Raw genomic sequence first — 14,647 nt, 5'->3', positions numbered from 1 at the left:
TCAATTTAGCCTTCTGACACTGTGATCATCATCGCTGACTTGTAAACACACGACAACAATATGATCACAGCCTGTTATGCTGAAAGATTACATTAAGTATAGTCCGCTTGGATCACTTGCTTTTGGCTTTAGTCTTCTATCTGGCCTATATGTTCAGATTAAGTCTGCATTCGGTGACCCAATTCCCCAGACAACCTCTGACAAAACGATACCCCGAGATAAATCGCCATGTTTTATACATGCATCTCCCCCGCAGGAACCCTGTTCCACACCTTACCTCGTTTATTTTTTAGTCAAACTTGAAACCAGCTTAGCAAGCTGACTTCAGAAGTGCCAGATAAGTATTTGTCAACAGAACAGCTGGCACACAATGCCCTCTTGTAGCTTTATGCCACAGCATATGCCAGCCGCTCGTAGCGTGTGGTAATTTAGCCGGGGCTGCTTCTACGGGAACAGATGGGCTCAAGTATTGTTATTCTCGCTCCAGCTCAGGGCCCCTGGGGGGAATCACTAAATAAAATCAAAGCAGATGGACCTCTCTGGGCTAGGCTGTGTTTATGATAAACAGCCAGCACAACCAGTGTCCACCTAACACCTTAGCCCCGCCCACCAAACAATCCAACAGGAAACGGGATTACGGTAGTTTAACCCCACCTGCACTGCGGGTTTCTGCTCTCGCAAACAAATAGAAGACCCCAAGTACATCAGGTCTTAAACAATTCTGTGGAGATTTTCAATTATTATTATATATTATTATAATTCGAATAATAATCATTATTTACCTTAAACTTCAAAATAGTCTCAAACCATAGATACTTCCCTGTCTGGCTCCCCTTTTTCTTTCCCGCTGTTCTTTTATAGCCTTGTTGGGATTCCATTGGCGCGGTTCTCACATGCAGGGCCTGGACATCGTCCGATAGTAACTGTGTCCTTTGTGGTTATGCAGTTCACCAGAATGCAGCACAGTTCTCATTAAACACTGAACTCCACATCCACGTTCATTCCCATGGGAAAAGATGGCAATAAACAAAGGAATCCTATCAGTGCAGAATGAAGGTAAATGTCTCGGGCCATTAAGACAACAGGAAAGCAGTGATATCCGGCACTAGAGATGAGACGAGCGGCTTTGAGCCAATCAGTCCTGATTCAATATACCACTTAGGTGTTGTTTTAACTCCCATCATGACAACCGCTTTTATTTACTGTCTTCAAAGGTCACTTTCTGATGAAGTCAAAGTAGTGTAATCAACCCAAATGTTTATGGCCAACAGTATCAACTCTGCAGTTACTCAGTCATTGTAAGACACCTTCAAATTTTAATTTTAGTTTATCTTCAGGCTTCACCCGACAGTTGTTTTTCATCGTTACCTTGATCAGTTTTATTTCCGTGGACACATGCCTCTCTAGAATTACACTCAGCCGGACATTTATCCATCTATTCAATTCATCAGTGGAGGGACACGAGAGCCTGTGGCTTGTATCTGGTCAGGACACAAAAAAACAGCTTAAAAAAAACAGTTGTCATGGTCGTTTTTCAAAGCGCAGGCATCCATATGGTTTAGCAGATCCAAAACCATGTTAAAAATATATACTATTGTTTTAAATAGTAATTCATATCAAGCAATAATTTTCTATGATATTACTTTGTGTTTTTGTGAGACATTGCCATTTATATATTAGACCCGGATGGTCCTTCTCTTTGTTTCATCCTTGAAATGTAAAGAAAACATTTAGATTAAAAAAATATATACATAATACAAAAAACATATATCATTTAAAGAATAGAATTGAAATTCAGATTATTTCTGATGTGTTTGAACATTAGAATTAATGCCCAAAGCGTTTAAAACCCGTTCCACCAGCGAGTATCACTGTTCTTAAACTACGCTGTCATCTTTACACCCTTACCAGTCACAAGTCCTTCTCCTTTATTTTTGAGACAGGACCCTGGCCGCTTGGATGAAGAATTAATTGCCTCTAAAGCAACAACTACCAGATGTTGTTGCTCCTAACAGCCAGGTGTGGATAAATTGCATATGCAGAATGTGTGTAAAATATTTAAAGTCGTATCTTTCACTTAAGGTGTGAAGTGTTTTTATTGCCCATCACTGCTTTGAGTGTGGCGAGAGGAAAGGCCTGCGCCCCCCCCCCTCCCGGCCCCCCGGGCCCGCCATGCTGGAGCTCAGCACCTGTGGTGTTAAGACTGCGGATGGCGAGGCTGACGGCGAGACTCGGCGTGACGGTGCGTCGTGACGGGGTTGGTGTGTGTGTGTGTGTGTGCGCGTGGTGGGGGTTCATCCACCTGTTCGTCCTCTAATTCTCTCCTGGCTGCCACCTTTAACACTGCATTATTTACAGGTGCTCTCTGGATGGAGACACAAGCTGCTGTCTGCTTTCAATATGGATCATCGTGTGTGTGTGTGTGTGTGTGTGTGTGTGTGTGTGTGTGTGTGTGTGTGTGTGTGTGTGTGTGTGTGTGTGTGTGTGTGTGTGTGTGTGTGTGTGTGTGTGTGTGTGTGTGTGTGTGTGTGTGTGTGTGTGTGTGTGTGTGTGTGTGCGGGTTGAGCTTCCATCCTGAGAAACGTGATCAAAATTGGAAGCCCGGTGGGGGATATCTGGAAGAATCACCAACACAAACTCAGTTTTTTGGAGACCGCTCTGAACTTGCTGAAACTGCTGAGTTTGCGTGGCTGTCGACAGGAAACTCCAAAAGTCTTTTTTTTTTTTTTTTTTCGCATCACCACTTATTTAGTGTATCAGTGTGGACAATAACAGTTGCTGTGAATCAAAGTGTCCACTAGTACATTTAAGTTCTATTCCATTACTCTTAAGAACAATTAATCATTTTCTTCATAGTGGACAACTTACCATCTGTGCTCATATTAATCATAGTCGTCATCAGATTAGCTTGATGAGGTCAAGAAAGCTTACACAGATTAATACTTCTGCTCTTCTAGTGTCATTCTTGGCTGCAGAAAGCCGTTCTTTGCTTTTAAAAACGTCTTAAAACCCACTGTATGCTACTTGATCAGCACAAAAAAGTCAACCCACCACAGTTGGAACCCAATCGGTGAAGATACAGGAGCATTTAGGTTTGTCCAAAAGCGATTGCAGATTCAAACTGTTGTCTTCAGCAGAGCACAAAGAAGTGGATCTGTGACCATCTACCAGTGAGACTGGCTCCCACTCGCATGTCCTTAATGCTGTAAGACCCATGTCATCTGAAGGATCCCAAATTACTGCATACTGTAATTTCCTCTATAGTTTAAGAGAAATTATCCACAGAAATACCAGTTCCAGATGAAATAAGTACAGCACAAAGAGACCACAGACACTAAACAATGTTCTCTTAGCACTGTAATGGGCATACAATTACTATGTTTGCCTTAGTACAGTATGTCCTGTTATAATCTCCTACACGATCTCTCACAAACTAAGCAACTATGCTCAGATTGAACGGATTTATTCTAAAGGACTCAAAAAGGAAGCAAATAATCACGTGAGGATCAAAAGCCAATTTAATGATTCATCTGAAAGATAGTATATTATTATTTGTCTATTTAATTTACCTCAAGAAGTATTCTTGGAAAGCATAAATTAACATTTTATAGAAAGAAATTGGGTTTTGAAAATATCCTTTTTGTTGGCATGGGGACATAATTCATTCACATTATACTGTATAATAATTCCATAACAATTGGATCCAATGGTTAAACGTTTTAATGCATATCTGGTAATTATTCAGGAAATAAGTTCATGTAAATAGATAGAAAACATTTGACCTTTTCCAACATCACCATGTCGTTACATCACTGAATAAATCTAGCAGAAGAACCACTTGGTGCAGAGTCTCTCTCAAAGGTGACTGCTGCCTGCTGGATGGGCGATGTGCACCGTGCACAGAGAGATGCATAAACACTCCTTGTACCCAAACAAAGGCATCAAGCAGGCATTTCATTAGACCATTGTGCTATATGGCAGGCCGCTGCTGCGAATGTATTTATTAGTTTGCGATACATGCCTTTTCCTGTTGTTCCCGGGGTAGCGGATAATGCCGGTTTTGTTCGGGGCCCAGTGTGAACGGCGCCTCGGTTGCCAGCTGTCAGGGCTGATATCGTCTCATTTGGATTCCCAGCCTGCTCGCTGAATGGCTAATTAGATTTGCCATTTTCAATCCGCTGATTGCCATACATAGCAGGACAAAGGGGCTGACAGCATGTAGCATTCAAATCCAACTGTAACAATTAATAACTATGGTAATTAACATGTGTTGGGCACCATTGATTATGACATTACCTGCAGAACGGATGGCCTGGTCCTTGCCATTTCATTAAGGAGAACAGATATAGACCGTTATTAATAAACTGCTCTCTGCAGCTGAGAGGGGGTTATTAATTACACAAACCAGAGGGTGGATAGGGTAATCGAGTTAAAGCGTTTTCGTTCTCAATAATTGATCTAATTTTTACTGACCACTCCTGTTGGAATCATGTCACATGCCTCCGTGTGAAGAGAAATCACCTCATTAACAAAAGTTTAATTCTAATCATAGTTCTTGGACCGCCTGGCTTTAAGGTCATATCTGAATGTCAGAACCGTTCGAAATTGATCGGTGGTAAATTGAATCAATGTCATGTTTAGAGAAAACAATAACAACTAATGGATGGGGCAAAGCCAGCCCCAAAACAAGGTGTGGGATAGTGTGTGTATGTATGTTTACGTGTCCGTGCCTGAGGAGGGTGGGCTTTGTCTGACGCTTTCATAATTCATTATGTCCATAGTGAGAGAAATGTCAGGATCTGGGCAATTAGCGGCAGCTGCAGGGACTTGCTGGTTATCGGTGCAGGAGGGGGCTGCTGACTGGGAGATAGTGAGAGAGTGCAGGAACGCTGGCGCCGATCGGACAACCTATCGTTTTCGCTTTTTAACAACAGTTTTTGCACGTGCTCGCAAACAATAGGCATGCTGCGTGACATCCCAGCGGCATGCACTGTAGAGTGATTCCAATACAAGTCAACAGAATGATGTAGCTATTACCAATCGCTCGACAAATGAGCGATTACGCCGTTAATCTTACAGACTATTTGACAGGTAAGAACATTCTGCAACACTTAGGGGAAAACTCTGGGCAAGATTACTGAAAAGGGTGCGTGGAACACCCGTCAGAGCTTTCCATGTAACATTTCTCTAATTGTTTTTAAGCTCAACTAGCATTTGGCATCAGCTGGGGTCGACGAGGCCACAACACTGAAGTCGTTTTTCTTCAGCAGGCGGCTTCAGGTGACGGGCAAGCTGGCAGCGGCAGCGAAGCCTCTTGATCCCGACAAAGCTGTAAAACATGGAGGTAGATGACCAGTCTCAGTTTTTCTAATAGGCCCACAGTGTAGAGTGTAATAACACCTGCGTCTCCCAACCCCACAACACCATGTATCTACCTGTGTGCACGTCCATCTCCCCTCCACCTGGCAAAACAGCAGCCAATGTGAAATTTCACACTCAATTTTTCACAACACATCTTTTGAATTGCACTGCTCCTTTATCCCCCCCCCACCTCCCTTCTCCTCCCACCTCGCATATGAAATCCTTCCATTATTGGCTGCCAACGCCAGAAGATGCAGCCAATCATCTCCAAGCGATGGCAGTTACAATTTTCTTTGAACAATTTGCTCCCTTAAGAGGAAGATTGCTTTCAATATAAGCTCCCTTTGACAGACAACAACAATAGAAAAAGAGGTACAACTGTAATGCCATTGCCTCAGTCGGCACTTGAATGGGACAGCTTCAGTAGGAACATATGACTGGGGGATGAGGTGCTTACAAGTCAGCTTTGTAATATCAGCATCTCTGTGAGACAGTCCTGGCAAATGAATCCCACTTTGAACATAACAGCTTGGCGTCGCATGAAAATGACTGCCATGAGCTGTGGTTGTCAGATATGCTCTTGCCATTGTGATGGTGATTTGTCATTTATTATATGTTGTGCCTGCCTCTGTCAGCTCCCGTTGACTTTGTGTATTGATTTGCAAGAGCAGAGGGGTGCAGAGGTCACTTTGATCAGAGCTCTGCAACACGGGAATCACAGCCAGCTGACATTCCATTACCTGAGACAAAAAGGGCTCAAAACAAAGAATATGTTAAGGAACTTCAATGCAGCATATATGACTATAATTAACAGGGGATGCTGAAATGGCTATTGTGCACTGGAGACAAGTGTGCTGTCTCCTTGATATTACATGCTCGACCTTTTGGCTCTAACAATCTCCCGGTGGCCTTGTTGAATTTCCTGATCTTCTTCAAATCAAACGTTCTGGTGCAGACCAAGGAAGCCGGTGGTTGGAGCCGTATAGGAACAAACCGAAACCCCCCAATTTCATTTCTTGTATTTCACTTTGAGCTATTTTCAAACGTATTTCCATCGTGCGGAACTCTTTGGTTTGGTCTGTGGTGGTTGGCTTCCCAGCGGCACCACGGTATGATGTATGAGGTGAAAGACCAATGAAAGGGAAATTCACTAAATCATTTTATTATTACGTATCATTTAGCAATGTTGTACAAACCAAGATCAAGATCCCCTTTAAAGCTTAAGAGGGCTTTAAAATATGTACACTAGCGACATCCTCTCTACCGGGACTCTCACATCGGCAAAGAGAAGGGAATAATGCACGAGACAAAACAGGCATACTCTTTTATTATACCTGAATAGTTGTCATTTAAAACAGCTCCAAAATAAAAGAGGTAAGACATCCTCAACTGACATTAGTTTAAAATGGTCTCATTCATGCATCTAAACCCAGAGATTTGTCTCGTTCTTCTATTCAAGACAAATGAGAATAAATCATTAATTTTACTTAAACTTGATTTTCAGTTTTTCTAAATTTAAACAAGAAAATTTACAACCCTGATTTCCTTTAAAACCCCCATCAAAAACCCATTCTGCTGTCTAGCAACGCACGCTTGTGTATCTGAAATCTACAACAACAAAAAGAGGAGCCTGTGACGCTGATCTGACAGCAGCAATATGCCTTTATTTATTAACAAGCTGTTGGCAATAATTAGGAGCGTGACGGTGAGCGTGGGCGTTTGCTCTGACTGCGATGTTGCAGATGAAACCTCAGCCGGGTTGACTGGCGTTATTGCACGGGCCAGCCCGGCTGCCGCTGTCTGTCGTGCCCGTCAGAGGCATGACAGGATCACTTTATCATCATTTGTCTGTCGTGTCTGACGCTATTGAGTAGGAGGGAGCCCTTAGGGAAATGGGGGGGGGGGTTGCTGTATTTGCTGTATGCTCTGTTTTTATTTAGTTGCTGGCTTGACTTTATCAGGATTGTTGTTCCAGCCTGTCAAGCTGCTCGGGAAGGTTTGTTACACGTCTCCCGAAAAAACAGCATCCTGGTCTCATGTGGTAATAGTCAGTATGATGGCTTGTCAAAGGGGGGGGGGGGGGGGGGGCTGTGTGAGACCTGGCTGCATTTAAATCATGATTTACTTTCATTGGCCAAAGATACAGCGCAACTGTCGTGTAGGACTTGGATTGGTTTGCTTTGTACTGTAGGAACAGCGCTTACATCTCAATCTTACCTTTTTCCCTTTGATTATATTCTTTCCGGAGTAGGCCACTACCCCAAAGTTAAATGTTCTGTTGTTTAACAAGTCAGCATGCAAGTAGCTCGGTGAGGCTGTACCGTTGCATTTTGAAGCTTTCATTTCTAACGTCGTTTTGCTGACACGCTCACACTTAACCGGCCAGCATACAGAAGTACAGCAAGTGTACTGTTCACCGTCTTGGTTTAGCAAGGTAGCATGCTAACCTGCTGTGTGCACAGCCCACGATGCCAATATTTGTAAAGTAAAGATCATTGGATTGTAGTTTTTGTGATACTATCATATCATTATGGCAACATTATGATGCTGAGAAGCAAATGACATGGGCTACAAATCACAGTGTTATTACACTGAGCAGCAGCAGCAGCATCCTGTGAAGGTGAACAGACACGTGAGCCCCCGTGAGGGGAGGTTAATGATTCCTGACTGGCATTAACGTTAACAGACCGTGCCGGCAGAAACAGACCGTTTACATGACTCAGACAAACTTCAGCCTGTTTATGAAAGATTATCATAAGTGGCCCGGTAGGTAAAACCAACTACACAGTCTCAGTTAACACATGTGCAACCTCACAGGCTAGCAAGCCAACTCACCTGCTGGCTCTGAACATTCTTTGTAATCATCCATTAGAAAAGTCACACCTATAACTTTAGAGTATTTCGACAATGCCTTTCTAAAGCAAGCAGAAAGACTAAATTGTCCTCTGGGAATCCGCAATAAGCATTGGATAGGTGCATTTTAATGGGATAAACAAATTCACTTAAGAGCAAAAACGGCCTTCTCAGTAAGCACCGATATAAAGAAAAGGCCCCACTGCGGGTCACGTGTGCACCTAATATGATAAACGCCTTGTGATGAAGGCCTCAACCTCTCCACACTTATCATCAGAAGTTAGAGCGGAGGAGCGTCTGCATCCATCCATCCCGGCGACGGCAGCGCATGTATTACAAACGGCTGCAGGGCAATCCACAATGCAAAATTGATTAATATTTGCTTTCAAAATGACACGGCTTGATGCATGGGGGCTCTCCACATGTAAATGAACACTTAAAAGGAGATGAATAGCCTCAAAGAAGGATTGTAAAGTTCAAGCAGCAGATTTGCATATTTATATTAGAATTTACTGATAATAAGCAGGGTGGGAAGAAATAAATGCAATCCGTTTGTCAATGTACAATTGCAACATTACAAAACTGGTCTTATTAGCTTCTGTGAACTGATATGTTCAATTACTTGCAGTGATAGCTGTGCTGAAGATGCATTGTGCTGCGTTTTGACTTTATAATACAATTTAGATAAAGACAGAGACATGATACAATTGATGATTCATTCAGGAGGCAACAAAGAAAATAAATCTCATCTCAACAACATTGTTATTTCTCACTCAAGTATGAATGCTAATTCACATTCTAACAAAATATTATTCAAAGTGATAGTGAGGAACTTTGATTGATCATGATAAGAGTCCCAGTTTAATTCTAGGACCATGACAAAAAATGCACGGTGCCACCGAGTTGGATTTAGTGCAAAATTGGATATTGTGGTAAAATCTGACCAAATCATGCAGCATCACCAAGAAACTCCATCAGCTCAGACTCCAGCGGGCGACCCGAAACCAGCCCGCCCGCCGCTAGGGTTGGCGATTCCACCTTCAATCTGCAGTCCGAGCTCTGGTCGGGGAGAACCAGAACCAGAACCATGAGCTTTTGTCCTCAGGACTACACAGAATTAAAGTTCCCTGTAGTATCCTTTCAAAAACAAACCATTGAGTTCTTTCTATCGTTGCGTGCTGGTCAACCTGAGCAATGTGTAGTGCAACGGGTTTTCCCTGCCATCATCATTTGCCTTCGGCGCGGCTTTACGGTTCCTGAGGAGAGATACAAAGACCGGCCGCCGCGCGAGAGATCAACTGCCATTATGTTTTGTGAGGGGGGGAAAAATAACAGGAAGCTGGTGGCGTCCGGTGGTGTCCCGGATGATGTCACTTTTCTCCCCTCAGCAAAGCGTTTGCCAGTGTTTGCAGGGCTCTGGGTGTCTGCTTCATCGCACCGTGACAGAGAGAGTTGCAGTCTGCTGCCACAATGTCACTGGTTCGTAAATGTCAGTTGGGTCATACGCCTAATGATGAAGTAGAAAGAAAGGTTTACGAGAGACTTGATGATTTTTAATTGAGTATATATGACACACTACATAAATGTATTACATCATTTTTAATTACTTTATAGATTGTTTTAATGACTTATTCTTAATTACATTTTAAGCCATTAAACTAATTAAATCATGACCTTTTCATTATTTTTTAATGAAGAAAATCTTAGTTCAGTCATAAAAACTTCAGTAACAGTAAGCTGAAGTTTAGATTATGTAATGTTACACTACTATACTACAATTATTGCCAAGTTATGTACAGATTTGGCTATGACATTTTTTTTTGAAGACATACTACACTACACACTATATTCTCTCTGACATACTGTACAAATGGTCTATACTATTGTATAACTTTCAATGAGATACAAATCATTTCACAGTCAGTTAAGAGTTTATATATTTGACATACCATACTTTGAACATTATTAGAGACACCATTCCATAACTTGCTTATCATTGTTTTTCACGACACATTTTTATGGATTTACTATGCTTTTCCTTTTTCTGGATTAAATGAATGCTTCAACATGACTTTTTTTTAATATGTGTTGGATGGCCTTTAAAAACTGTGGCTGTAATTTTCAATTAGAATATTTAATCACAGACTGTCGTCACATGACTTTTTCTGAACGTTTCGAAACGTTTTTTTTAGAAAAACTATGAAGTGAATTTTTTATGATGTACCCACAGTACAATTCTATGACACGTCCATGACTTTAAAGACATATTAATGAAATAACTATTACTTTATTATAACATTTTAAGTACTTTCATGAGATGCACATCTTGATGACTTTTAAAAAATGTACTTAATCAGTGCTTTTTAATCACTTTCTGGACGTCCTGTGCTATTGCTTTTTGACATTGCATGACAATTTTATTTTATTTATTTATTTTATTATCCTGATTAGAATATAAGTAAGAATAGCTTCTGCACAGTAAGCGTCTTTTACTGTGGTTGTTCAAAAACATGCTTAAAAAAGGATTTATAGACCAATCTGATGTGTGAAGAATTTCTTCTTTATTTATTACAGTGATTTGAGTGTGAATTTGGACATTGTATTTATATGTTATATTGCCAACTGATTGCATGTCGGATTAACTGATTTGACAGGTCGGGAACTGTAGTGTTCGTAGCTAAGAAAAAAAATGTTATTAGGGGAAAATTCTCACTCCGACAGCATCTCATAACTGCATCTGCAATAGAGGCTGTTAACTCATACAAAAAATGAGGGAAACTGGTTGGAAATCTGCAATTTCTGTCTTCAACAACTACCGTTGAAGTGCTCTTAAGCAAAGCACTATGCCTGATTGCTCATAAGCGATACATTACTGTGTTTGCAGCTAGCCCCCGTGTACATAGCACCTTCAGCATCATTTATATTTGTTTAAATATATTAAAGCACACCTGTTAGTTGCTCAGAGCTTAAGGATCCTTTATGCCATTAACTACTTTAATAGCTGCAATCAGATACCAGACAGAATTCAATAGCTGGATGAAGCTATTGGTTGAGAAAGATGATACTGCCAAAACAAAACACATATGAGTAAACTGATATGTGCCATATGTTGACCATACATATAGGAGCTCCTCTCTTTGCTGAAGTGAAAAATGAAATCAAATATCACAAATGAGGAGAGGCCATTAAATTAAGATGATGGGGACAAACTGTGTAGTGTTATACACACCAGCCTTCGAACGGTGCATTTTTGTGTTTGGCTGACACTCAATATCTCAAGTCCCCCCCCTTCTCTTTTTCATCAGGTGAATTGCCTCTGTTCAACGAGTCCTTATGGTGTGGTGCAGGGAGCGGGTCCCAGCCAGAACTCCTGGTGTTAAAACACACTTGGCTCAGCAACGAGACCAGCAGGAGAGTGCTCCTGCTCACCTCCTCCACTTCTTCACACTCACAGCCGTCTCCTGCCTCTTAGAAGCATTTCACACCTCGTCTGCAAATATTCATGCTCAAAACATCACGTTTGATTAACTACACAACAGCATACATTTAGGTGAGGATATTATTTATCACATTACGTCACACTCACCATATGCCTGCTTCTGTTAGCCCCGATGTAAACGCCGGCCCACTCACTCTGCCATCTGAACTAGCTCCTCATTGTTGAATTACGGATGCATAATTACAAAAAAGACACACAACCAATGAGTCCATAAGTGGGAGGCCAAGGGCTCATTATCGTATCAAACATATTTCTTATTAAAACACCCAGCAGGCATTTAGTCATGCGTTGCACTGTGTAACACATCCCCTCTCAGTGTCTAATGAGAATGTTGGTTTTGCTAATGAATTGGACATAAAAATCATCAGCAGACAGACACAGATTTAATTCAATTTGGTGCAATTGCGGTGACTGTTGGAGGATGAAACAACGTTGTTGGTATTTTCACGCAGTTGGTTGTTGGTAAGGACAGGGGAAGCAGTCGAGACTTCGGGGCCGAAGCCATGAATCTACATCACTTTAACCAGAACAGACAGGAACCAATTTGTGAGATTTATGTTTCTTTTCTCTCTCCCCAATATGAATGAAGAACGGACATATCTGTGAAGCAATGATGATAACATTAAATCCAATCAGAGTGGAAAATTCATTTTAACTAGCTTGTCGTAACAATTTAAGCCTCGTAGTGAGCAACCCTTTCTGTCACGTTAATTCAATCCCCGATCACGATGAGAACGCAGAAACTTCTGAACCATGAAGAGGGGCTTTAAGGGCAAGCATTGAATGTTTGCGGGAGAGAGAAATGTCCTTTAATTGAATAATAAAGCATGTCTTAATTGCATTATACTCATCCGGAGTAACTGGGTTAGAGGAAAAATGCATGTAAATCACATAATAATAACATATAAAGAAATGGATTGAGAGCAGTACGCTGGTCATTGATGGGACAGGAGAGGTCTGTGCAGCCAAAGTGCCATTTTGAGCCTGTCCTTCCAACATTAGACGTTTCACCGCCAGGAGAATGAGACAAGTTCGCTTTAACCTTAACTGAGTCCTGAATGTATTTAAATTTGCAAAGCGGAGAAACCATTATGCAAGAAATTGTATAACAGATCAAAATGCTTTTGAGCTCAATATTTGACGTCATTTCCTTAAGAAAAAGTAAACTACAAAACAATAAAACAATGTTAATGCATTGAGGCGGAAGACAATATGGTGTGCTAAATCCAATCATTACGCCAGGTGAGTTAAAATAAATGTGGTGGAAATAAATCAATAATGGAATGTACCAACATAGATTAAGGCAAAACTATAATTAACGTGAGTGAAGCAGCGTGAACTGTGAGGATATATTCACACCTCCTGCCGCCGTGGAAGATTCAGTACCTTGAGGCCTTCAAACCAGGCGGTAGAAACACAAATCTCTCAAGCCTCGTGGATATGGGATTATTGAATATTCTAGGACTTCCATTCTTACATTTAAAAACTGATGAGGATATATTCCTGGGCTTTATTTCGCTCATTGGGACCTTCAGCACGTGCACTAACTCATCACTTATCTCTACACTATTGCACACAACTACGTGCACCTTCGCCTCCTCCCCACAGACATTAAACAGGAGGAGTTAAGTGAGACGAGCCGAAAGAGTGACTCCCTCAGCCCGGCCCGCCCAGCACGCCTTCCCGGCACATGGCATAACACGATAACATCAATCATAATTGTGTTAGATGTAATCCATCTGGCCTTCAGGTGGTCGGGGTCAAGGTAGGAAGCAAGGCCCCACTTGCCATCAATTATCAGGCGTAAGAGTAGAGGAGTGGATGCTCCTCTATAAATAATACGGTGGGGTCCCGGCGCTGCCGATCGATGTCGTACAGTTCCACTGTCATGGCTTTAATGGCAGCTGGCTTTCTTGGCCGAGCCGATCAATAGCGCGTCTCCTCGGGGCTCCGTCTGGGTCCGGGTCACGCAAATGACACCTTCGTTGTGATTGGAAAAATGCGAGTGTTTTGGGGTATTTAGTCCCAGTTCGGGGGGGGGGCAACAAGCACCTTTACAGGGAACACCTGTTGAGACGAGTTTCATCTTCCCTGATTATCTGCCGTCAAATCCACGTGCTTTTGTACACAAGCTCACAAGTACAAGATACAAATGGATGTATGCACATCAAAAAACGAACAAACTTCACTCTGCGGGTTTTTATTTGCTATGCTGCCAGGGTGAAAAGCAGGAAAGTGAGCCCTTTGAATTCCAAACAGAGGGGGTTGAAGTTATGTCTAATTGAAAAACATGAAGACGCACAGCTGCTCAGTTTGAATGTCAATGGCCGCAAGAATGACAGACAGCCCAGCAGGCACCCAGGCCAAGACGGCCTGGCCAAGACTTACGAGACACATAAAGAAACACACACACAGACCCGAGTTAGCCTGGAGACACAGGACACAAAGCACAAAGAGGCTGGCAGCAATCGCACAAGGAAAAGAGGAGTAACAGACAAATAAAACCAAGAAGATGGGGGGGGGGGAGACGGCTAAAATGTTCCACAGTCAAAGGATGAAGATCCAGAACATAAAGATGTTTATCACACGGACATTAGGTTGGATGCATGTGAAGTACAATCACATCCTCCTGTACACACACACACACACACACGCACACACGCAAACTTCTAGTGTTTCTCCTGTGAAGAAAACAGGAATAAATCATCAGGCTTTAAGAGGTGCAGAGAACATATGATATGTAGTATGAAGAAACCGTGTTCAGGTATGACGGCGTCGCGCGTACGATATTGCGACAACATCGCCGGGGTGAAAAGATAGAAGTGAGACAAAAGCTGACACAAATGTGCGTCCTTGTCCATTTTAAAGATGGAAGTGGACTCACTGTAACGACGGGGGTGTGAGCGATAAACTACGTTTGTAACTGAGCAGTCA

The sequence above is a fragment of the Gasterosteus aculeatus genome, chromosome 12, assembly GCF_964276395.1.
Source record: "Gasterosteus aculeatus chromosome 12, fGasAcu3.hap1.1, whole genome shotgun sequence".
NCBI classification, from domain to species: domain Eukaryota; kingdom Metazoa; phylum Chordata; class Actinopteri; order Perciformes; family Gasterosteidae; genus Gasterosteus; species Gasterosteus aculeatus.
This window is presented reverse-complemented; position numbering follows the sequence as displayed.